Here is a 25,640-nt window from a genome sequence, read left to right as displayed (position 1 = left end):
CCCGTTGGCTTTTCTGGCTGCGACTAATGGAGAAACCCAACAAGATGCTTCAATTGGTCTATAACTCCTTTTTAGGTCTCGGCTATAACGCGCTTGAAAAGCGCGTTCTCGCCAGAGAACTATAGTCGGCGTCTCAGCAGTCTGAGAACGCCGAATGGAGACAAGACCTGGCCGCGCGCAGCATTTTCCCATAGGATAACGTTGTGCGCGCGGCCAGGTCTTGTCTCCACGGCATTGCAGGGCAGACAGGATCGCGTCGCGCGCCTCTCTGGAATGCAGGGGGAGTCTGCAGAGAGGCGCGTGGCGCTGATAAACAGCCATGGTTTTTTTTTGTTTTTCCGTCCGGTGTGGGAGCTTGGAATGCGGCTACATTCAAATTTCAAAGCATGCTGGCAAGACTCGTATCAAAAATGCAGAGACATAAAGCTGTTCTGGAGGATAAATAAGACCTGGCTCCTCAAACAATTTTATAAGTAAGATAAAGCGATTCATTGTAAGTTATTCAGACGGCAGATTGCCCGGAAAGCTTAGCCTTCTAACTGCGGCCTGCCAATCACCCGTAGAAGAAAATGACTTAGGAGGGCGACTGTAGGAATCGGACAATAGAAATAAATCAATTTAATGAAATATCGAGGACGCATGGTGACAATCACGTGCAGTAATAACCACGATAAAAGCCGTTGCCAAGTGCAGTTCGTTACACATTATGTGAACCTTCTGACGGTGACTAGCAGAGTCAGCATAACGGTCCCGGCCTGCAGGTTACACACAGATCTTTGAAACCTGTTTGTTGATTGGCATCTCATCTTGATTAAAACTTGTTACCTGTGGAATAAACGTGCTCTTTCTCGTCCCCCACACACATCTTCTACTTCATGAACCCCTGCTAACTGCCTAAGTGCTAAAGGGATTCCAAAGTGGAATCAAGTCACCCCGTCGCTGACGCTACTGACCTCTGCCCTCCTTTTACAGCGCTTACCTCACTTCAAGATGTGCTGCAGCCTCCTCCACTTAGCATTACATGGTGCTATATATGCTCTGGTCAGAGAGGTACACAATCGAGAATGTTCCCCATAGCGCTGCTTTGTTTCCCAGCCTCTCTGCAAGCTAACCACGGCTCGCGCCGCTGGTGTATGGACCCGCTGTGCGCTGCATTAGCAACTGCTTCCTTCCCACCACCACAATCTGAGTATTAATACTTTGCCCCCAGGTCCCTCACTCCTCGAGTTTGCACCGAACTCTGTTGGGTTCACTCACAGTTTTAAGCAACGCAGCTTTGAATGTAACAGAACCACTGTTACACTGATGCGTATAGCGTAAAACAGATACCACATTCACAGGGTCTAGTCCTGATCGAATCCTGCCTGATAGGTCACCTGTATGAGGCAAGGACAGACGGGGGGCGGGGATTCAACGGTTAGAATACTGCTACCCGGTGCGCGAGCCCTTACATAGTGGCGGGACAAATTAAAATAGAAGTGCTCGGACCACCGCCTAGAGTGTAGCCACGGCAAGCGATTTCACAGCCTTAGTTGGCAGTTCTATAGTACATGTACTGCCATTAACATGGTGTCGGGTACATTTGATAGTCGGGGGTGGGGCGGCGCAATCATACCTCCCGCCTTAATGTGCTTAAGACCGCACACACATGCAAGCACCTACACAATAACACATTTCTATATTGCCATGCAAGTACACAAGCAAACACAAATATAAGCCCACAGATGCATACACACATATATAGGCACTCACGCAGGCGACACAATTGCAAATGGTTCCATTCGGCTACATAAAAACGCACACTCAATGCCACACAGAAACACGTAAAAGTTTGTTTAGATATGCCACGTGGATCAATGCACACACGAGGCATACACGGTCTCAAGCCAACACACACATCCAAACGCGCAGACATGGATCCGTGCACAATGTGTCACACACACACATGCACGGGCAAACACGACCACCTGTTCACACATTCATCACTGCTCTTGTGCTGCATGGAATATTACAGTTGGTGTTGCAATATTTAGCAATGCCAATAGCTCAAACTTAATTAACCGGCGACCTATTGCATTGCAAATGCTTGTTTTACTAAGCTACCTAATTCCTTTTCAACTTCTTCTCTGATAGAAAAAGGTATGTTACACAGTTTGTGAACTTTTGGAGAGGCATCAGGTGTAAGAAGGATTAGATGTTCAAATCCATCAACTTTGCCAAGTGTACCAGAGCATATATTAGGAAACTTTTCACTTAACAATTTACATAAGGATTCCCCTTCATCTAACATAAGAACCTGTTCAATTCCATTTGAGTCTAAAATTATCTTCAGCTTCCTCTGGTCTTTCTATCCAAGCACGGAAGGGCCTTTTTTAGACACAAAGTTTACATTAAGCGCTTCTATTCCTAAATCTGAAAATAAGGTCCCTGTACCCAAGGAGATCGATTGGTTCACCATTGTAACTTAATGGTGCAATATCAGGTTGACACATGTCTGACCCCAATTTTATAACAAACTTTTCTGACCATACTGACTCATTTACAATGGTGAAAGGAGAACCAGAATCAGCGGCTATATATTGATACCACCTAATGAAATGTAACACATTGGTTTACTAGAATCATTATCATGTATGATGTCGAGGACAAGCTTACTCATAAAATTTGATGCATCATCTTTACTATCCTCATTATCAGAACAAACATATCCTTCTTCAATACATTTCACTTTCTCTTTCTTAAAGTTTCTAGCATGGCAAACTTTACTGAAATGGCCTATCTTTTTGCAAATAGTACACCTTTGCTTAATATAGCAGGACAGCTTTTATCATTGGCCAGATGATTCTTACTGTCACAACGATAACAATTGAAGTTTTTTTCGTTAGAAGAAGCTATTTTCTTTACAAATTGCTTAGAAGATCTGTCTTTATTACGATTTGACACAATTCTAGCAACGGTTTCTTGCTGAGTGTCATCAGTATTCTCTTTTTTAAGCGCTCTAGCACATCTACCTGAAAGCTCAGCTTTTCTAGCAACTGCAAGGACATCTTTAGGCACATTGTCACCACTTACCCATAACCTATCTTGAATGGATGAATCATATGCATGCATTACAACTTGGTCCCTAATTAATTCTTCTTCAATGGCACCGAATCTGCAGTCAATAGCTAGTTTTTGAAGAGCTGTTAAAAAATCATCAAAGGTTTCATTTTTAAGTTGTTTCCTTTGGAAAAAAAATTGAAATGTGTGACACCAATACAAACCTTTGGAGAAAAATGATTATCTAGTTGTCTAATGAATACATGATCATCTCCAGCCACTGCTTCTTTATTTAATTTATTATAAACTCTTAAAACTTCTGTCCCCAAGCTGTGCATTAACAAACCTTTTTTCCTTTCTGTGGATAGTTCATTAGCATGGTCAATGGTGAATAAATAGTTAATAAAATACTCTTTCCATTGTATCCAAGGAACTGGGAGATCACCAGGAACTCTTTTGGTGGGTTAATTGTAATGTTTGTGACAGGAGTAGCCATGACCAAATTCAAATTTGACCTTAACAAAATACCCCAAAAACCTGTAAAAAAATAAGGTTAAATACACATTGAAATACAGTACAATACAGCTAGTATTGTACTGTATTTTAATACAGTACAATAGCTGTAAATTAGGAACGCTTAGCAGATTTGTGTACAAAGGAAGACTGTAACACGACCAAATAGGTGGATTGAGAAATGACGAGGAGAAGGTATCCAGAAGAACTGTGAGAGTCAGTGTGAGCAACACGCTGAGAAATATGATGGTTCTGACGAATGACTCACTCAAATTACTTAGATGATGCTGTACATGTAGAAAGTCAAACCACAATTCAACGGTTGATAATTGTTAAATTACGGTAGTAGTAAGTTCCAAACTTCTCACTTGAATTGATGAGCGCGCTAGGATGTAATACTTGTTTTTTTTTTTTGTTATTCAGCCGCCTCGCCAGATGCAAAAAAAATTGCCTTGTTAAGACAACATCCACAAGCCACTGCCGAGCAAGCTCAAAGTTCACAGAGCCCCCTCTTTCAAAACGGAACAAAGATGTGCAGCCGTTCAACTCCTGGTCAATAACACGAACACGCAAGCGGCGTTTATTTTCCTAGGAATGAACTCCCCTTCAAAGTCAACCACAGGCCGGCACAGATTCACCTATCGCAAGCTGTAAAAAGCAGCGCTTAAACGTTGCCCCCAAAACGAAAATGGAAAACACCTCTTACCGCTGACTCCAAGGAAAACAGAAGCCATGATCCTGAAATGCCCGCAGGAGTGTAAAACGCCGAAGGTTGAAAAGCGTAACACCGCGGAAAACAGGATGTGAACAGAGGAGCGTCAGAGGTGTAACCAATCAAATAACTCTTGAATCAGGAAGAAATTCAGAGGAGGGGCGGAATCAATCCTAGTGAAATCCAATGAAAATGAAGGTTCCACGTCAGGAAGAAGACTCGTCGAAAGTCAATCAGCTCCAACTTGACAAGAAGAAAATGACCATAATCGAAGAAAACTGTGTGGATCCGGTCCAGCTGAGTTCCAGGTCGCCAAAATGTAAGTGTAGTGAAAACACTTGAACTTCTTATTTAGAAACTCAGTCATTCTGTGTGCCTCTGTTGGCATGCGGATTGCCTGCCTGGGTTTTGGATGACAGTAGGCTGGGTAGCAGGAGTGGCTCCAGATAGTCTAGGTAAGTCAGGAAAGGGCTGAATAGACCTGGGCTGCAATGGGGAAGGGGGAGGAGATTTCCTTGCACCTCAAAGGGCCTGATCTGCCTCTGACAATGCCGTATCCACCTCCTGCCAGGAAACCACACCAGAGAAGGCAGAACTGGTTCTGGCTGGGCACAGACATTCTCCGACTAAGACCAAAGGATTTTGGGATATAAATATTGGAGCCCAGACCCCTGAACTTTAGAACTCTTTTGGATCAAGAAGACTGCCAAGAAGAAGAGTTGGCGAAGCTGTGAGGAGGGACTACCACTTTGCTGTGTGCTTTGCAGTGTTGGCCTGCAGTGGCTGCTTCTGTCTTGGGTAATGAAAGGACTGGACAGGACTTTCTGCAATCTACTTTTGTGAGTTTCTCAAAGTGCTTGAGGTAGAGCTTGCCCCCCTATTTTAGAAGTCTCAGACTTCAAGCTCCTTTGCCCTCAGCACTGGGGACTGTGTGTTTTGTGCTGCAACAGAAGGAAAGCAACTCGGCAATGTCTACGACGCCGCTGACGACTCCATGTCCTGAAGGGCAGAGGGCACCGCGACCCTGGTCTTACCGACTATGCCTGTTGACGCCGCCAACGAGCCGTTGCTCGCACCGCGACCGGTGAGCACCGCACTCCGCACCGCCTCAAGGTGATGCCCTGGTCTCCCAGAAGACTATGCTTCACGCTGAAATAGACGCCGCTGCTTGCAACGCGGTTAGAGGGTACTGCTCGTAAAGTTACACTACGCATCGCCCTCATCCCGCACAGCAGCCTTGGCCTACCGGCGCCATCGACTCCAGTTAGTCAGCCAACGACAATGCTTCAGCAACGACGATGACGCTACTTGCCCCGTGACGTGCCAGCACCGCGTTGAGCACCGCCTTCATCTCGCACTACGACCCTGGTCTCACTGACGATGCCATCTGACACCGCCACCGAGCCCCTGCTCACTCCTTGACCTGAGGGCACCACACGCCACACTTCGCACCGCAGCACACGGCGCCTGCCGACGCCAGCACTCCTGACTCATCAGAGAGGAGATCGACCTGCAACGCATGCGACTTAGAGGGCCCGGACGTCTCCTGCACCGTCCTCTGGAACAGACGCCTGCGGACGTCGTGTTTTTGGAAGTTCAACGAGAGGTCATAGAAGCCCTGCATTTCTAAAAGATACTGTTTACGGGTCTTCCCGACAACGTAGCTGGCCCGCGATGAGCTAGAACGGTTTGGATTTGTTTGCTCACGTAATAGCCTTGAACGGAGCTATCGACATCAAGGAACTATTTTTAAACCATATTTTGATAAGTGAAGATTTAAGTACTGTATAGTGGACTTTTATCGTTTTTGGTCTTGTTTTAAGCATATATATATATATATATATATATATATATATATATATATATATATATATATATATATATATATATATATATATATATATATATATATATATATATATATATATATATATATATATATATATATATATATATATATATATATATATATATATATATATATATATATATATATATACTCAGAATATCCCAAGAAAATACCCAGCCGGGTTGATTAGGATAGAAAAGCACTCCACAGCACGGCAGTTGCTTACAGCAGGGGTAAGTTTATTTCGCTAGATGCGTTTCTGGAGACAACGTTCCCTTCGTCAGTATTTATATATATATATATATATATATATCCACAACTCACATCCACCATCTGCCGCTCCTCATTGTCCCGGGTGCCTCCTTAACGCACGGTGGAGTGCGTAAAATTTCTCCAAACACGCAGCTCGAATCCCCGAGCTGTTCAGCAAGTAAGGACACTCCAGCCAATTTTCTTTGTCTCTGCGTTTAGTTTATTTTCGCGCACACACTCAGTCAACAAACGCGTTTCGGCGTTGCCGCCTTCGACACTGACGAACAGCGAACAGCTCGGGGATTCGAGCTGCGTGTTTGGAGATATATATATATATATATATATATATATTGGATATTATTCTAAACTGGTGTGGTGCCATTTTGTAGTGCTTACACTGCATTACTGTTGGTTATGTGCAAATACTTTACACACTGCCTCTAAGATAAGCCTGACTGCTCGTGCCAAGCTACCAAAAAGCAGGGGTTATTTTAGGAGTCTAACTCCCTTTATCCTGACTAGGAAGAAGGGTCCCTGTTTGGACAAAGGTGCAAACCCTTTCAAACTAGAGACCCCCATTTCTAACAGGGAGTGATTGTCCAACAAATCAGGGATGCTGAAGCGATGATGCTCCATGTTAAAGCATAAAGGAGTGTCATTAATCTTCGTCCCTGCAGGTGTCATCAATTGACTGATATTAGTCTCCTGTTGTGGCATTTGGACTCCATGAGGAGAACACAGGATTCTGGGTTTTGAGGAACGTCAGTCACACTGACACTGCCTGCCTGATTGTGCCTGTCACAGTGGGGATGTTTTTATCTCATCACATTGAGCACAGTAAGCACATGCAGTCTGACAATTTTTTTTCTTCAAACAATGCAATGTTGGTGCTCAGATGGAATATATATATATATATATATATATATATATATATATACACATACATACATACATACATACATATACACACACACACACACACACACACACACACAAACTTACTTGTTTTATAGCGATGTTTGCACTAGCAGTGATTTAAGGACAATTCACTTTCACAAGCAGGGATGTTTGCCATGGGGTGTCATTGTACTGTGAATAGGCAAATCTATTCCCACAAGCAGCACCGGTCTAGAGATGTTGGAGACTGTGTTTGTGACAATTTGAAGTTTTTTTTTTAGTTAAAGAGAAATGCATATTTTAAAACTAATTTTAGGAATACTTGTAACTTCTATACCATGCTACCTTTCAATAGAAATAATTACAGGACCTGGTACATTTTTGTCAGTTCCAGGAGAACCCATTGTAGAGTAGGAACATTAGAAAAGGGGATTCCATGCTTATGTGGAGGCTACAGGTGGTGTCATATAGACAACCAAAAAGAAATTTGATCTTTTAAAACATTGTCTAGTGAAGGAAGAATGTTGCATACTAAAACATCTTCCTCTAATTTTTTGTAAAAAGAAGACTAAGAAGATGCCTTTGTTGAATATCAATAAGCCATTTCCAACTGGATATGAAATAGGAATGAGTTCTGTTTGCATGGTTGACCACAGCAAAGAGAGCTGGTTATAAAAGTTGATTAAACCCACCCAGAACAAGGTATTGGGTCAGACGATAAGTATCTACTGCGAAAATCCAATCCGCTGTTGATCACAATGGGAACATTTGTTTCAGAAAGTTTTTAATCAAAAATGTTGCCCATCGCGTTCTTTTAAAGGTGCATACCATATCTAAAAACACAAAACATGAGGAACATTCCAGCGTGGAATGATCTGAAAGTTGAACTAGAACTACTGAGGAAATATAACCAGCAGAATGGTTACCTTCTGTGTTGATGATAAACAAACCAAAAGGTATGATTAGACTGTGTGTCAATTTACAGGATTTCAACTGATGTGTATAGGTTGCCTAGGATTGGGAAGATGTTGGGACCATTGAAGGAAGCAACTGTTCTTACTACCATGAATTTGCTGCCAGCCTATCATGGGAGCACTTTGCATGAAGAATCGCAAGGTTGAACTTTTTATAACGCCAGACGGAGTTATCGGATGTAGAAGAACGCCATTGGGTTTGGTCACTGCTGCAATTTTGTTCCCACCTGACACCCAATATTTGAAGGTGTAACAAAGGTCCCTTATTTTCAAGAGGATATACTAGGTAATGGGACGACTCATGCCAATCATAATAAGACTGTTCCAGGTAATCTCTATTTTGGACGATCATGGCCTTGGGAATGTTACGGCAATAATGCAAAACAGGAATATGGGAATTTGAGCAGTGTTGATGTAAGAAAGAGGAAATAAGTTGGAAACTGACTTATTCCACTAAATGACTGAGATGAAGAAACGAAATACTCCACAACTGAAAAAAGAAGGATATACCACCTTGATGGGGCTGTGTTATTTTAGAACACATGTTTGGGGTCGGTCTTTTCTGGTCTGCACAGATAATTGGCCTTTGGTTGATGTGTTTACTACAAAAATGGGGAACCAAATTAACTCCATGTATAGCCGTTAGGTAATATCGCTTTTATGAATATAATTTGTATGTTCTACGAGTTTCCAATGTACACAGTTTATCAAGCTTGCCTGCAACAGATGAGGAAGGAATCGGTGTGTAGATGAGTAGGTTACTGTAGTAATGGCAGTGGCAGAAGCATGTAAATGGTGTATAGAAAGAGAGGAGTGGTACATGAAAGAGTATGTCGTGAACAGGCAGAAGTTCTCAAACACAACTCTTAACAGAGGTCTATCTCATGGTTGGCTCTTGCCATCTCTGAGACTGACACCAAGGGACAAGAAGGGCAAGCCCCCGGGTGTAAGCTGGGGCTCATCTACATACAAAGCCAACTCCAAGCGGCCAATGCCCTCTCTTGAAATGAACACAGCAGGTAGAACAGGACCACAAGGAGACACAAGCTTTCCCTTCCTCTCAAATGTGGTGATCACTTTGAAATTACAAATTTAACATTTTTGTATAGCAGAACTAACATTATGCTTCTGCACACAGCCTGTACTACTCAAGTCAGGGAGTCAATTGAAGGTCACAGATGTCTTCTCAGCATAGAGAGCCTGTGTGTGATCTCCTGATACAATATTTGCATGTCATAGGCAATGGGTCCCACATTATACATTGGCTGGCTGAGGCATTGCTTGCTCACAAAATGAAACCCATGACGGCTCTTCGGCTAAGGTGGGAGGCAGACAGAGGACAACAGTGGACGGACCGGGAGTGGGACACGGTGCTAGCCAACCCCACTCATATCCCGAGAAACTCTAAATTCAGACTCATACAAACATATATAACGCAGAGAGCATCTCTCCCGGGACAAAATAAATATTTTCGCATTGGCACTTCAGCATGCCCACGCTGTCTGCAGATCTCCTCCAAATGCTTTGGTCCTGCGCTTCCTGGCATACATACTGGTGTGCAATTACTGCGAAAATTACAACATGCACTAACAGACCGTTTACACATACATGGGAGGTGTGCATATTAGGACTTCTCCCCAGATCAAAGAAATACAAGGTCACATCCAGGTTCATAGACCTAGGATTAATAGTGGCTAAAATATTAATAACCAAGAGATGGAAACACACAGACTCTCCAGTTGTCAACAGCTGGAGAAAATCCCTCATAGTATGGGCACAAGCAGAAAATACATCACTACACAGAGAAGAAATAGCCGGACTGCGTAAATATCCCATAGTGCAGCATTGGGACACCATCATTGCGGATTTGAGATGCATAGGAGGGAGGGAGGAGACAACCGCTCACAGGTGGATGATATGCAAGATGCGGACGTGTGCTCCTAGGCATATAGTGCTTCTGGTTCAGGATGACAAAAGGGGTTGACAGGTAGGCAGCGAAAGGTATCTGAGGGAGACGAACACTAATGCAGGAGTGATCAGTTTGCACATCCCACTAGACATTTCTTACAATAAGAGGCAGACGGATCTGATGAAGAGAGGTTGGATGTGCGTTACTTATATTATACACATGCTGACCCCAGTGCGGGGGATAAATGATGGATTTGTTGGATTATATAAAACAAAAACAAAAAAAGTATCAAAGTTTGCTTTATTCTTCTTTTCCAATTGCACGCTCGGATACGGATATTTACACGAGACGCCATCCAGGTGCACAGACGTAACGTTAAAATTATGGAAAGCAAGACAGGTAACTGGCTATTTCAATGGACATAAATAATACACCCTTCTAGACATCGAAGTATGCTGCAATACGTGAGGGCCAGAATGAGTAATCATTTTCTTACTGTATAGTACTAGTACAGTGTTCACTTTAGCATGTCTCAGCTGAGAAAATGACATTTGCCATGCTTGACACGCCCAACTGGCCCCTTATGATGTATATGCAAACTGTTATCTGTAAAATTGAAACATGCCATTCAAATGTAAAAATTACAAAATGCAAGTAAAGATTTTTTGTATTTTTCTTTTAAAGAGAGAACCTGGGTGTGTGTCCCACACCACGGGGACAAAAATGAACTGTGTGGAGAAATTTTATAAAACCAAGGATTGAGGGATAAATTGTCTTTTGTCAATGGAGTTTGGTAACGTGTAGAATTATTAATTGTGCCCCGGTAGTTCATGTGCAAGTGATGAATCTCTTTATCTGAAGGTCATCCGGGCATGAGTGGCACAAAAATTAATTTGCTGGTGGATTTTTGATGGCCAGGAATGGTGAAAATGGAGAGAGAAAACTAAGCTCATGCTATGCTTGTGCATGGAGTGATAAGTTGCAAAAGACTGTAATGTACCCCTGTAGAATGGGGGAAGTTTCCGGTAAACCGTGTATGAAAATTTCACTCAATACTTCTAGTCGTTACAGTTTTGAGGGAAATGCCAGTATACACCTTTGTTTTGTTGGACCAGGTTTCACAATATCTAGAAGACAAGTTAAAATGATCACCCATGTAAACACTTGTTTCCTAGGAGAGGTATTCAAGATAGAGAGGGAATGTCCCAGAAAAACGACTGAAGGGCAATAACAGTGTGCAGTCGGTCACATAAGAAAGGGGCGATTTCCTCAGCTATTATGAATTAAACACACTCGGACATCTGGTTATTACCCACAAAGTTTGGTGGACAGATGTAATCTTGTTTTAAAAGAGGGTTTACAACTTACAATCGTGGAGGGTGAAGGATCAGCATAAGGATTGTGCAATAAATAAACATGATTGTGTGTGGGGTACGTTGTACAGTTCAAACTAGTCACAGAGCCATCAAGAAATGCTCTCAGTTCTATGGATTATTAAAAGTGGAAAAAGTCGGAAGACATGCAGTAGTTTTGTCAGATGGAAATGTGTGGATCAAGGCTTTCGTAGTGAACGTGCAGAGTATTTTGTAGGGTTTTAATTTGAATGTAAGTGTTAAACTACAAAGGAAAATATGTACAATGGTGTTAAGAATAAGGGAATCCAGTTTATGAGGAAGGTCCACTCGACTATGTAGTGCACCAATGTGGATGGATCATTATGTATAGGTTTGTTGCAGGCTTTACTGTATGGAAGAGATGACCTATTGCCTCATGTTAGGAACTGTAAAGTGGTAGAACTATGTAAATTCGATTACACCTGTGCTCCGAGATGCCTATGGAAAACTTGTTTCTATTATTATTGTATTAGTTATTTATAATTATATAATGTACCTCGAGATGTTATTTAATATATTTGTTTTTATGAAGGTTGGTGTGTGATGTTCTGGAATGTTTACTGGACAATGCTGTGGTAGTGCTTCAGCAACCACAGTTGTTGGATTTAACCGTCCTCCATTAACTTGCAAAGGGGCAACTGTGCTTACAAGACAATTTTAGAAAACAGCATCAGGACGCTGGAGCTGGGTGACCTTTGGAATTCGAAGATCTCTGGGAAAATCTTTAAGAAGCTAGTAAATAAATCTACAAAACTGCAAAGTTGGATGGCAGACAAAGATACCCTGTCAAAACGTCACCACGGGTGGCTGGTGTTGAAATCGTTTTCCACTTTAAGAGAATCAGCCTTGCTAGCTGCACCTTACCACCTGAAGATCAAACAAACAGTCGTTTTTGGCCCTAAGATTTGGAGAAATACCCACACTAGACCTCATGCCAAAATGGAGGATGTCCGGTCAAAGTGAAGACCAGTTCTGCCATCTATGCCACCAGGGGCCTGAATCTCTGCTTCACATTTTCTGTGTTTGTTCTGCTTTGATAGTTCAACGAAGAGTTCTATTAAAGAGGGAGTTCCTTGAACGGGGAATTAGGTCCCACAGGCATGCACCGGAGGAGTCCATGGACCCAATCAACACCATGCTGAACATTAGACTGACTCAGTTATTGATCTGTTTTAAGAAAATTATCAGTTAATAGGATAAGCGATGTGTAATCTGGTGGTGGTCCCTGAATGTAATTCCAAGTTGTAATAACTCGGAAACCTCTGATGTTAACCGAGCACGCAGAGTAACTGTGACGGAGGGCTGCTAGGGACTGAAACTAGTAGTACCCTATCACGTTAGACTCAGATAACTACTTTATCTATTTCTGTATTTTTAATGATGTGAATATTTGTGTAATTGTTTTTAATAGTGGGTTTCACAGTCCATCTGGCACCGTATTCATACTTTTCTTAGTCCCGCTTATAGGCATTTTAATTATATATATTAATTTACTTAAGGGACATTTTAGTTATCTGTGCAAAAAGCCTGCTTTTTTTTTTTTTTTTTTTAGACATCAGGGTAACAAACGATTCCTGTTTAGTAACTTTTTATCTAACATAAATTAGTGTTGGTATCCCAACTAAAATCTCTAGGAAGGAAAGTTGAAGAAAGCAAAGGGTATGTAGCGTGAAGAGTCGAGGTTGCACTGGCTGTATGACATATCCGTTTTACATCCATTTTACTCTTTATTCGTTACATACTTTTTAACTGTGTGATTTTGTTAATGGTTTTAAATAAATTAAACTAAACTAAAAAAAACTAAAAAAAACTAACCGTCCTCCGCGACTAACTTTCATGGGGTCCTGAACAAACAACTTCGACCAATGTACCTGCATACCGCAAAATGATGGGCTCTCCTGCAGAATACGATGCGCCCCTCACCATGGGTCTCACATATCTCACAGACATTCAACTCGGACTGAATGGGAGACTGTTGAAGGAACCCTCTCGGCGCAACAGGGGCTAACGTTGGGCCTCTGTGGAGAACTTCAATAGATGGGTAATAAGACTGAGCAAGAAGCAGTGGTACAATCACTGGTCATGCATGGAATATAGTAACACTAAAAGATACACACACTTGTTAAGGGTGAGGGATCATTTTGTTGGGAGAGGCAACTATATCCTGCTGTTCAAGCGGGATACTACTCATGCTCTTTGGGCACAGAACAATAAAAAAAAAAGATGAAATGAGCACCATGGCGTAAAATGGGGCTAAGGTGCAAAATATGTAAGCGCCCAAAGGCACCAATATGATGTCGGAAATAGGGCAAGCAAACTGTTCGCAGGACTGAGGATTGCAGGTAGGATGGAAAATGTTGGATGCTGAAGCTTCAAGCACCAGGAGACAATACAGTAACATCTGGCACTGAATTTACATAGTTATTTGCCTCCAATTATTGTACTATTTACTATGTCTAAATTAGCAAATGTTATTGAGGAGCTCTGATGGTTTGATAAAGAACTGATGTTTCGATCATTAAAAAGGGACGAGATGGCAGCATTAGATATGGAATAGACTGTGGGAGAAATACCAGAAGCAATATTTCAAATCGAGGGACACCCAGCATTCCAGTAGACCTTTTTAAAATACCTTTCACTAAAATATTAGGCCACTTAGACCTTTTCAAAATACCCTTCACTAAAATATTAGGCCACTTAGTTAACTTACCCCTTGAAACTAGGCAGAAGGACAATTTTTCTTGTTTCTCAGTCAGTCAACGGCTGCCACAAAACAATGGTAAATGTGTGATCAATATTTGAAATGTATGCTTAAACAAACAGGTCAAGCGTCGACAACGGGAACGGATAGTTCTCTACTTATTTACCTAAAGCGTAGATATATTCACCAGTCTCTATAAATCAATACAATAATGTAGAAAAGTGAAAATATTGTTTTTGTTTTAATGGGACAACCTTAACTACCCTGCTATCCGTACATAACTACCAGTAACAGTTTACTGGAGCACATTTACTCAGCGTCCCTCGAGCATGCTTGTTTTAAAGTGGTAAGCTCTGTGGTTTCTGTGCTTGTTTTACATCAACAGCCCCCCTGGCTTTGTTGTGATCAAAGAATGTTTTGAGTGCAAAGCACTTAGTAATCTTATTTATACGATATTATCGGTGGTGGATAATATACAGTTGTACATCTTGCTGCAGAGATTTTTTTTATGTAGTCTATTAAATTATCCTTGTCTTTATTTATGCAGAACAGTCATTCAGACTGCGAACCCCACATCTTCACCATCAGTCGTGCACTAGACATAGCACTTTATCCTTACAGAGCACAGCATTTTAGATCCCATCGCAGTAGTTCAACTATCTAGGGTTTATTCACACGTTTTTTTTTAATCTTCTAGATGTTACGTGTAATTAAATGCTTTATTTAGCCGTAGAAACGTTAGGCTAAAACTGTGGAATGTTTACATTTTTTGCTGATTGATTCATGGCCATCATGATTCTGTAGTCAGTCATTGGCACTTAACACTGGCAATCATATTAAGGTTCCTACGCTTTTAGCACCCCTTCATCAAGAAACAATGATGAGTATGTAAACAGACATTTGCACTTTAAACTGGTGATTATACTGAGGCTTATCTGTTTGGCATATTTTGATTAAGAAACAGGTCTCAGAGTTGTACATTATTTTGTTTGCACTTTAATGGACTGGATTGTCTAAATACGTCATTCTATCTATAAGCCTATACTATAAAAGCTATTTTTTAACCTTCACAGCAGGAGCCAGCAGTGGAAGGACACCGACCACTAGAAACAGGAAGGCGAGGCAGAGGTCGCTGATCAAAAGCAAGCACATGGGAGCCAGCCAGTGGTAAGTAATGTGGCGTGAGAGCCACAAGGGAACCAGCGAATGGTAATCAATGGGTGGGCTCTAAGCTCCTTTTAAGGTTTCTTATTTTTTAAATACAAGAGATTTCACAAACTCTGCGTAGGCGAAACCTAAAGAAGATTTTTTAAAAGGCAGCTGACAAACAGACATTTTATTGAGCTATATCTCTCGCATGAATACCGATAGACCAGTAATAAGCACTGTCAGCAAATAGCCCTATGCATCAAATGTACAATCGTGAACTCAGCTATCAGATCTCTTCTGCAATTACAGCGGTCATGGTTTAAAGTGGCAATGTTCTTTTACATAGTGGGTGAAAAAAGCTATGGTGGATTATCTGCCCACGGGAAGAATACGTACAATATACGCTTTCACCTGCAACTACAAAAAAATTCTACCACACACCCCCACCCCACCCCCAGGAACCAAAAAGAAGGTGGACCCAAATAGCCTGCAAACACAGTACAAAAATGGCAATGCAGGTAAAGTTATACCTTCTACTGGACAAAGAATAATATGGTCTTTAGTGAGCCTCTAAGCGCCGATTCTTTCCAATGCGCTGCATCTCCGGGTCACACTGAAATATGTTTAAGCCAGGACTTGCCAAACAGGACTTTTAAGCAATAATTTCTGGGCTGCAATAGGTAAAGAAAAAAACAATACCTGCAGAAAAATAAACGGTGAGAGCAGGAACAGCTTAAAAAAAACCTGACCAGGCTAAATGACAAACTAGTTAAGACTAAACACAAGAGAAAAAGAACAAGCATTAGCAAAGACAACAGTTTTGCCTATGCAAGATCAATTAGCTCTGTAAATGTGTATTTGTATATGCTGCACAGCTGTGCAAGCCGATGAGTTACATAGTTTAAATTTATAATTTAAAAAAGTGAAGACGTAAAACCACATTGTTGCGCTTTTTTTTCTTCACTTTAAACTATGCACCTACAGACAAGTTAAAATTGTTATTTTCCCTATAATTAATATACAGTTTATTCTTGAACAAATCCCATTGCAAGAATACATTCCCCGGCACACATAATATCAAGTACTGACAGTTTCAGTTGTTATTCACATATAGTAATGAGCAAAACAAATATGTCATGATTGTTTCTTTTTGGTTTTTAGGTCTCGCCTGTCGATGCGCATGCGCATCGAGCTTGCGAGACTATTGCGGCTTAAACAACCTTTAACTAACAAGCAAGGAATCGTGGCGATTCCTTGCAGTGCCCGTGACTTTTAAGCTCAATGCGCATGTGCATTGAGCTTAAAAGCGCGTGCACATCAGTTCCCTCAGCCGCAATCGCCGTCTGTTCCCTCAGCCGCATTCCTCCGACACCGTTTGAAGTGAAGCTTAGCTTCACTTCAAAGGCCCCGGCTTCTTCACACCCACATGCCGCTCTCCCCGCTCCGCCCCCTCCCCTGCCCGCCGTGTGCATTTCTCCTCCACCCCCTCCCCACAGCAATGCCCTCCGTCTTGTTTTTTTTTTTTTTGCATTACCAGCTTTTCAGTCTTTTTCCTTTGGGGGGCCTGCAGTGTTGCTCTGTGCATGCTCCGGGTGTGTGATAGTAAGCTCGACTCCCCCACCCCTCCCGGCCCCGTGGTTCTCTCTGAATACAGTGGGTGGGATTCTGAAACTGTTTACGGTGTTCCCCACTTACCATAACACACCCCTAACCACAGTCTCTCCTAATGTCAGTTTTCCATGACTGTCTTCTGCCCCTAAAAAAAAAAATCACACAGTATTGCCTTCAAGGGGGTGTGCTGTTCCTCCTACATAATTCAAGACCGACTTCAGCCTCTCCTTTGTGTTAGCATAAGTTTGTGTCTTGTGGGTTTGCTCTTGGGAACCCATAGTTAGCTAAACACTGCTTTAAATTAAAACGCTGTTCATAGCAGTCCTGTTAATTTTGCGTTCGCTGGCATTGTAGCTAATTGCCTTTTAACATCTGTTTAGTGTGAATGAAAGTGATGACGTGCCATATAGTTCTAAGGCGCATACATCACTAAGATTGTGTTTTTTAAAAATGTTACCACCCTGCTTCTCATCCTTACTACTAATAGGCATGATAGAATCAGTATTCTTGATGTCAGCAAGAAGTAATATTAGTTAAGTAATATAAATAAATTAGAGCTTTCTGATAAAGTTGCCTATCGGTATCTACACGGTGTGATGAATATGACTTGAAAAATGTAAGTAACAACTCTACAAATCGAAGGCATAGTGAAACCTTCCATCTCGATTTGTGTACTTGATTAATATTTGGGATTATTTTCTGGCTGCTTTGTTTGACTGGTGACATTCCCCAATACGATCTGACTGTCGTGCTTTGTTTAAATATCAAGTTATACAATTCACCTCGATCTCTTACCCGGCTCTTTCCCTCTCTCTGGGCTGAGTAAACTAGGATGCCCCTGGTGGCTGGCTCAGTACAGGTGGGCGGGCGGGCTCCATCTGGCAGGCGGAAGCGCTGTTTGTTGGCACTACTACGCGCTTGCACTGCGCGGGCTGGTTATTCAGTAACACAAACAATGCCAGTGCTTGTTCATGCACAAACCTCTCCAAAGCGCGGCGCCGGTTTTTTGTGGTATGGGCGCAGGCTTCCCAGCATCGGCTCAATGCTGAGGGTGTGATATCACCCCCGTCCGGTCGCGCGCCTCGACCTCATTGTTAGGTGCCGCCATGTGAGACAGATGGAAGTCCTGCCGGAGGGTGGACTATTCTCCCCTTGCGGGGGTGTATACACAGCACCAGGCGCGTTTAGCGTAAGCCCTTTTTTAGTCTGCCCGACAGGTTTTTCCGCCTCTGCCCACAACGGACTGTTGGGTCTCGTGTGACCGGGCGCCATGCTAGTCATCAGCAGTGATATCACTTAATTGGCACGCTTAATCCCGTTCTGACTTCCCATAGCGGGACACAAAAGCTGAATTTATATGGTTGACTTCCACAGACATGTAATGTAAAAAACAAAAAAATATTTTATGATTGCGCACATTCTTGATTTGGAGATGATGGTACCTTAATTTTAGCATTTGCCTGCTAAACCTCCATCCACTTAAGTGCAAATCAATATGGTAATTAAATTCAGTATTTTTTATCAAAATCTATCTGTTTAAAGATTTTGGCATTTGTGGAAATCGTATTTCATCACGTGAATAATATAAAGCAGTGTTTTTAAATCCTTAAAACTTATTTTAACATGCATGGCCTCGCGTTATACTATCTCTTTACACCTCCGCCAAAGATCTTTCAAGATATGACACCCTGCAATCATTTCACTCCAATGTGAGATTCTCATGTAAAGGATTCTCCAAGATGGCAGTTAAAACACATGCCTGCAGCTCTACCCCTTTTCTCTTCTGACCGAGACCTGGTTGCTAGTGGAACAATTTATCGCATGCTGCAGCGAACATGAAAATACCCGTGTGATTGGTCTTTTGGCCCTTAGGTTTGTTTCTGTTAATGGGAACTATGCTGGCCTTTTTAGAAGGTTAAGTGAACGTTTTGGCTAGGTTTATTTGCTGTTGGACTATTTGGTCTGACTGCCGACCCTCACCCACCCCCCCCCACCCTCACCCTCACTCACCCTCAACCCCTCACCCACCCTCACCCACCCCCACCCTCAACCCCTCACCCACCCTCACCCACCCCCACCCACCCTCACCCTCACTCACCCTCAACCCCTCACCCTCACCCTCACCCTCACTCACCCTCAACCCCTCACCCACCCTCAACCCCTCACCCTCAACCCCTCACCCTCACAACACATATTGTGTTACAATAGGTGTCACATTTGCGAAAGATAAAACTATCTAGAGATGTAGCATAACGACCAGAGCTGCCATATAAGTCACGTAAATACAAAACATGTTGCATTCCAAATGCTATAGGTGTCACTCATCCATTTGCAAAACGAAAAATGTCAAACTCTTCTATTGCGAGACCTATTGCATTTTCAATGCTTGTTTATTCTTTTCTTCAAGCTTTAGTAAGTGAACTGTTCCCAAGCCAACACGTGTTTCGTGGCCTCAGTATTTGGCTTGGGAACAGTTCACTTACTAAAGCTTGAAGAAAAGAATAAAAGAGCAAAAACAAACAATCATGACATATTTGTTTTGCTCATTACTATATGTGAATAACAACTGAAACTGTCAGTACTTGAGATTATGTGTGCTGTATAACGTATTCTTCTTGTTCCTTAGGCCACAAAATTTAGAGAGGCAGGTGGTTCTCGCAACCCTTCAGCACTGTGACTACTTTGAACAACCATATACTGAAGTGAAATAACCCTTTTTGGCGCCTATAGCCTATTGACTATACCACCTTTCCGAGTAATAAAATGCCCATTGCAGTTACCAATGTATCAAAGTGTATCAAGCTGGAACACTGCATCGAGAGGCTGTGGCGTTACAGCCAGAGCTGCTAACTTTGGAGCTGGGGAACAAGGTTGGAGTCCCAGAAATGGCTCAACATCCTGTGATTCTGGGCAAGTCATTTAATCTCCCTGTGCCTGTAAAAACGATGTGTCCTCGTGTAATGTAACTGTTGCTCATAAAGCCCTCCAATTCCTTCCAGTTGACATTGCACTATGTAAAAGAAGCTATGTTGGAGGAAGGAGGGAAGCCATTAGCGACGGTGTGGAGAACGGACATGAATTGAAAGCAGCAAGGTGGTGGGAGCGACAGCCCAGCAACGAACGGGGAAAGGGCATGCAATAAAGGAAGTTAGGTGGTGGTAGGGACAGGCAAGCCATGAACAGAATGCAGACTCTGAAAAGTAAATAAAGTATGTTACAAGTGCATGGTCAGTGGAAGGAGAGTGGTCGCAAGAGGCAGTAAGTACTTGGTTCAAGCTCCACAGCAAGGACGAAAATGTGGAGCCAAGCAGGAAGCAGACGTGGACCAACAGGAAGAAAGAAAAAAAGAGTGACGTGGGTGTCAACCAATGGTAAGCAAAAGTAAGTAATGGCCGGGCTCTAAGGCCCTTTTAAGTTTTTGTTGCTGCTACAAGAGATTTTGCAAGCTCTGTGTAGGCAAAAGCTAAAAATAACACCTTGTGTAAAGCAACTCGTGCACAATTTATTTGCAGTGGCTATTAACTAAACTATGTGTGATTGGGAGCAATAACTGCAAGGATGGGGCAGTGGATGCAAAATGCACGTTACATGGCACTGTTAAATGCTACTAATGAGTGCAAGCCCCCTATAAAAAGCAATGAGGTAACCATGCCAAAAGATCATTCCTGAGTGTCATCAGCTATCACAAACCATGTCATTTTCTGATGGATAAGATACTGCAACAACTGACAAGTAAACATCTAGTAATGACCCCTTCCTCAACCGACCCCAAAACGTTCATGAGCCTCTGTGAAGCGCACTTAAACATTGGATCACTAACATATGGTTCTGAGTATTAAGCCTGCACTTCGAAACCCAGAAGTACCTGGTGTGAGCAGAGGTTCCCGAACCTTGAAACAGGTTTAGGAGGACCTCCATTAAAATGGTCAAGAGTTGAAATCACAGAGTAGCATACCCATACAGCACCATCATTATAGTTCCTCATGGGGAGGTAGCCATATACTTAAAAATATATGGCGAAATGTTCCATCAAACTTCTTCATCAAACAGATCAGGTGGAGATGAGAGAAATTCACACGTCAGTGCTCCCGACTGACTCACAGCTACATCACAAAATGATTTGTTTGACACAGGAAACACCAGCCATGGATTCTGAAAACGGAAGGTGTGTATGTGTTAAATATCTAGAACGTTAGCACCAGGAGACAGGACGCACCTCTAACCTATACGGCCAACAATATGATTACAAGCACGCAGAGTGTGCGGCATTAAAAAGGTACTTGATGGGAAGGGTGCCTTCTGGAATAGAAGGGGAGGTTTGGACAACTCAATTTATTGTAGCAATTTCGTGTGCCACCCATGTTACCCGTCTGCACAGGTCTATATACAGTTACGTCCAAGTAATTGCTCCATTATGTGACATTTATAGTGCAGCATGATATGTTGTCTTATAACCAATTTGACAAAAAAATATTGTCGCCTTTTCACTAGAAAGAAATCTCGGCAACGGAAATCTCTAAAAATCACATGTTCTGATGTTCCCATTTAAATTGGCTGCTCTAGCCGTAAGACGGCAGCACAGACATCCAAAATGTACACAAACGGAGGGGTTGAAGAGAAGTGTTGAATTTCAGCCTAACGCATTTTTTTATCTGGGAAATTGCATGTGGCGCGATGTGCCAGGCTCAGATTGCAGCTCTCCTAAGCACAGTTGATAAACACCTTTTGTCTTTCACAATACATTTCACGGAAAAAACAATTCCATAAGAGGCGTGAAACCAGAACAGGTCTGCGCAAACCACAAGTACAAGCATCAACTGTAACAGACTGCTTTCATGCCACTAGTCAAGATGACCGAGCTATGGGTTGTAAAAGTGCAGTAACATACAGGTCCAAGTATCAACATATAAATTGTTCACAGCTTAAAATACAGTAGCGTACCTACAACCGTTCCAAAATACAACGCGGTAGTTCAATACGACCTATTCGGTTTTAAACAAAACCTGTGTATTGGGGAGGGTGGGGTGGATGTTCACCCCACTGGAGCATCTTGGCATAATATAACAGCTGTTCGTTGTTATCCAACTCAATGGTACCCATGTTACTGAAAGGTGAGAGGACACGCCAGGATTTAAACCCTACCCTCAGGGTAAAACACTGATTACGGATGCGGGAGCATTTAGTCGATTCAGCAGCCAGGTCCAGCGAAAGTGCAACGCGTTAAAGAAAAGAAAAAAAAAAGTACGAAAAAATGCCAACTTCTAATAAGTGCAGCAACAGTCATTTCAACATTTCAAACTGCCCAGTCGACCAAGCTATAAACCTAACATTGAGAAACAGACAGCAGCCTTCTTCTTAAAAGGAAAAGGTGGTCTCAGTCCAACATTGTTAACTGCTCGAAGTCAATAGATTTTCACATCGAGGGAGAAGTTCCCTGCACTAATATCACTGCTCCTCACTGATGAGATGACCTACCGTACAGACAGTGTGGCAGCCAGAAACTCAGCACACTGCAGCAACCCCTGCATTATGCGCTGCGCTTCCCACGATAACTACTCGATTGACATTCACAATATAGGCATCACCATATTGTGGACAAACTGCTCTGTAATAAACAATTTAAGGCACTCAGCTGTTTCATGGGCAAGTAATGCATCAGCTGAGCAGCCGATCTCATTTGTAAAGCACTGCACGGGGACCCAGAGGGTTGCAGTGCAATAAATAAACACCGCGGACAAGTGTGACTCGAACCACGTCCAGCTGTAATATGATGTCATTCGGGCATCACACAGAATACTTAAAGTAATATAAACACTAGCAGCCTTAAAGATATGAATATAGATAGCTCAAACGCCCACATAATCGGAATATTGCAGGGACCCTCCTCAGCAAAAACAGCTGCAGTTTCACAGCCCATAAAATACACTATTTGAAAAGCTGCAGTGTGCTGATGAAGCCAATCTGCAAATGATGGTGAATACAGTTGGTGCAATCTAGGTGACATGATACACCGTCAAATGCTGTCAAATTTTCGAGAAACACTTCCACATACCCAAACGTTTATAGAAGGTGAAGACACCAACTCCTGCTCCACTTGTCCAACAATGAGCTAGCGATGGACGTTGACTACCCTCTCAATAACAAATAAACATATTGAATCAGAAAAGCACTTAATGTTGGACACACATGAATGTAATCGGGGTTTTAATAATGGAACTCTTACACACCAACATGATTATTTCAATAGAAATGCACAACAATAAAATACACATTTTAGGAATGAAGAAAACAAAAGATTCTGTGACAAAGCCACTGCAGCCGAAGAAAGTGTTTCCGAGCACCGGGAATAAATGCGTGCTCCCACCGACACAAATATTAAGCACAAAAGGCATTTCCCAAGTACAAGGGTGCAAACAAAGGCATCTGCAGCCGCTGGCACAAAGACTCACCAGGTGTGACGCCGGGTGGCACCGTGGGGCGGGGGTGTTCCTGCTTGCCCCAGTGGGTGTGACGAGGCTGCTCCTGTGTCCCCGAGTTTGGAAGGGTGTGGGTGGTCAGAAGGGGGGTTTGGGCTGCAGCTGGAGCCCGTCCAGCAGTAGGGTGTGTTTATGTGTGTGGGGGCTGGAGGGTTACTGCTCCATGCATCTCCTCAGCACAGCTGTGGTACGGGGGGGGGGGGCCCTCAGCCCCTCTCTCTCCGATGCTCCAGGCCGGTGAACCGGGCCTTCCTTCCCTCAAGTGCCTCCCCCCTGAGCTGGAACCGCAACCTGAGACCCCGGTAAAAAATTCCAGAAGGTTCCCGTGGAGAGGGAGGCGAATGAACGTTGCCGGTGGGGAGGTGCTCAATGGCCGGCAGGGTGACCCGTGGGTGCCGGTGCTGCTCCCCCCGTACCCGAGCTCGCTGATCACCGCCCCCTGCGCTCAACTTGTGCCTACAAACTTCGCCTCCTCCGCCGCCCCCGCCTCTTCGGCCTCCGCCTCCCTCCGCTCGGGATGAGGTCACACCAGCGACTGGTTCCCATTAGAGGAAGGAACCTAGCGCGGCGTGCGCGTCACGTGACGTGCGTCTCACCGCCTACGCGCCTGCGTTCTACCCCGTGAATTCCGGAAGAGCGGGAAGCGGAGGCCGATGCTGTCCGCGTGCTGAGGAAGATCGTTGGGCACCCGTGGATCCGCGCGCTCACACCTCACCACACTCTTGTACCATCATTGGCTTTTCCGCGCGCTCGCACTGTGGAGAGGGCGAGGTTGTGGCAGAGCTGCCGTCTTTGGAGCCGGGGAAGCAGGTTCGAGCCATGGTGTTGGCTCAGCTTCGTGTGATTCTGGGCAAATCACTTAATCTCACCTGGCTACGAAAAAATGAATGTGGCCTTGTGTGACATAACCGATGCTCATGTAAAGTGCTACAATACCTTCAGGTCCTGTTCCTGCTATAAAAATCTGGGGGGGGGGGGGGACCTGTTACCTGTGCGTTGATTATCATCCTACTTGGGAGTTCTCCATCTTCGGCTGGTCAGGCTGCACTGTGATTGGCTGTCGAGCATCAAGCAACCTAAAATTGATTAACCCTGATGTTATGTTGTGTGTCATACTTGCCACCATTTTGAAATCAGGCAGAGGGAGACTTAAAAAATGAGATCTGGGGAATCCATGTTCCCCGTGACGTAGTGTTAAGCAAAGGTCATCTTAGGCGAGGGACAGCTGTGTGGAGACTCCCGCCGGAGTTAGGTCTGTCAGCCCTATGATGTGTGGAGCTGCAAGCTCAGTACTCCCGGTGGGCTTGGTATGCCAGCTCTTTGGCCCTCTCTTGGAGCAGTTGAAGTACCACCATACATCGTCACTGCAACAGGAGCTGTCCATCTGTGGAGCCCAGTTTCTCCCTTGTTCTTCTCAACTGCGTGAGCATTGGTTTGTCAGCATGGTTTTAACTGGTGTGAATCTCTCCTGAGATGCTAGCGCCATATCTTTTTGTTCCATAGCTTTGGGACAGGCCACCTAAATTCTTAGAAGTATGTAGTCTTCGGTGTCATTGCTTGGTGGAGTCCTCCCCTATCTTGGTGCTAGGTGGTGTCACAATAGGTAGTCTGTCGGGTTGCTGTGAAGTTGTATTGTTGAAGTTGGACCACCCACCATTCAGTAAATGTGGACAAGTGGCTTATGGTCACTTATAACCCAGGAACTCCCTCCTACAGACGCATCTGTGGTAACAATGGTATCCCAGCTTGATAGCCAGTACATCTCCTTCAATTTTGGCATATCTGGTCTAGGTGTCTGTCAGTAATAATAATCCACATTTGTAAAGCGCACAATCACCCGTAAGGGTCTCTAGGCGCTGGGGGCCGTCGGGAAGATTAAGCAAGCTATTGCCCAGAGTCACATGGTGCTGGGCTAACCTGCCGCCGGAGCCGGGGATCGAACCCTGATCCCCAGATTCCAGCGTCAGTCGCCCTGGCCGCGGCGCCACACCTCTCCCACAGTGATCTGTCACAGTGATCAGTGATCTGCTTCCAAATGCAATTTGTACACAGACCCCTTGTACCTGCTCTTGGACTAGGACGGCAAATAAGTCTGGGGGCTCACATCCATAATAAGCTCTGTGCCCTGTTTGGGGTTGATGTATGCCACTGTGGTGTTATAGTG

At 43.5% G+C, this 25,640-nt stretch overlaps 1 protein-coding gene across 3 annotated transcripts in view; it reads right to left on the bottom strand.

The window, feature by feature from the left end:
• SIPA1L1 (signal induced proliferation associated 1 like 1) overlaps positions 1–24,158 on the bottom strand; it is a 681,304-nt gene extending 657,146 nt beyond the window's left edge. For all 3 annotated transcript variants that reach the window (XM_078659472.1, XM_078659473.1, XM_078659474.1), the window contains exon 1: positions 23,450–24,158. The gene's annotated coding sequence lies outside the window, so the exon portion shown is untranslated. The remainder of the gene's footprint in view (positions 1–23,449) is intronic.
• Between the last annotated feature and the right edge of the window lie 1,482 nt (positions 24,159–25,640).

Source organism: Lissotriton helveticus, chromosome 9 (assembly GCF_964261635.1).
Source record: "Lissotriton helveticus chromosome 9, aLisHel1.1, whole genome shotgun sequence".
NCBI classification, from domain to species: Eukaryota; Metazoa; Chordata; class Amphibia; order Caudata; family Salamandridae; genus Lissotriton; species Lissotriton helveticus.
Note: the sequence above shows the minus strand (reverse complement) of the source record. Positions and strands in the feature narration are given on the sequence as shown.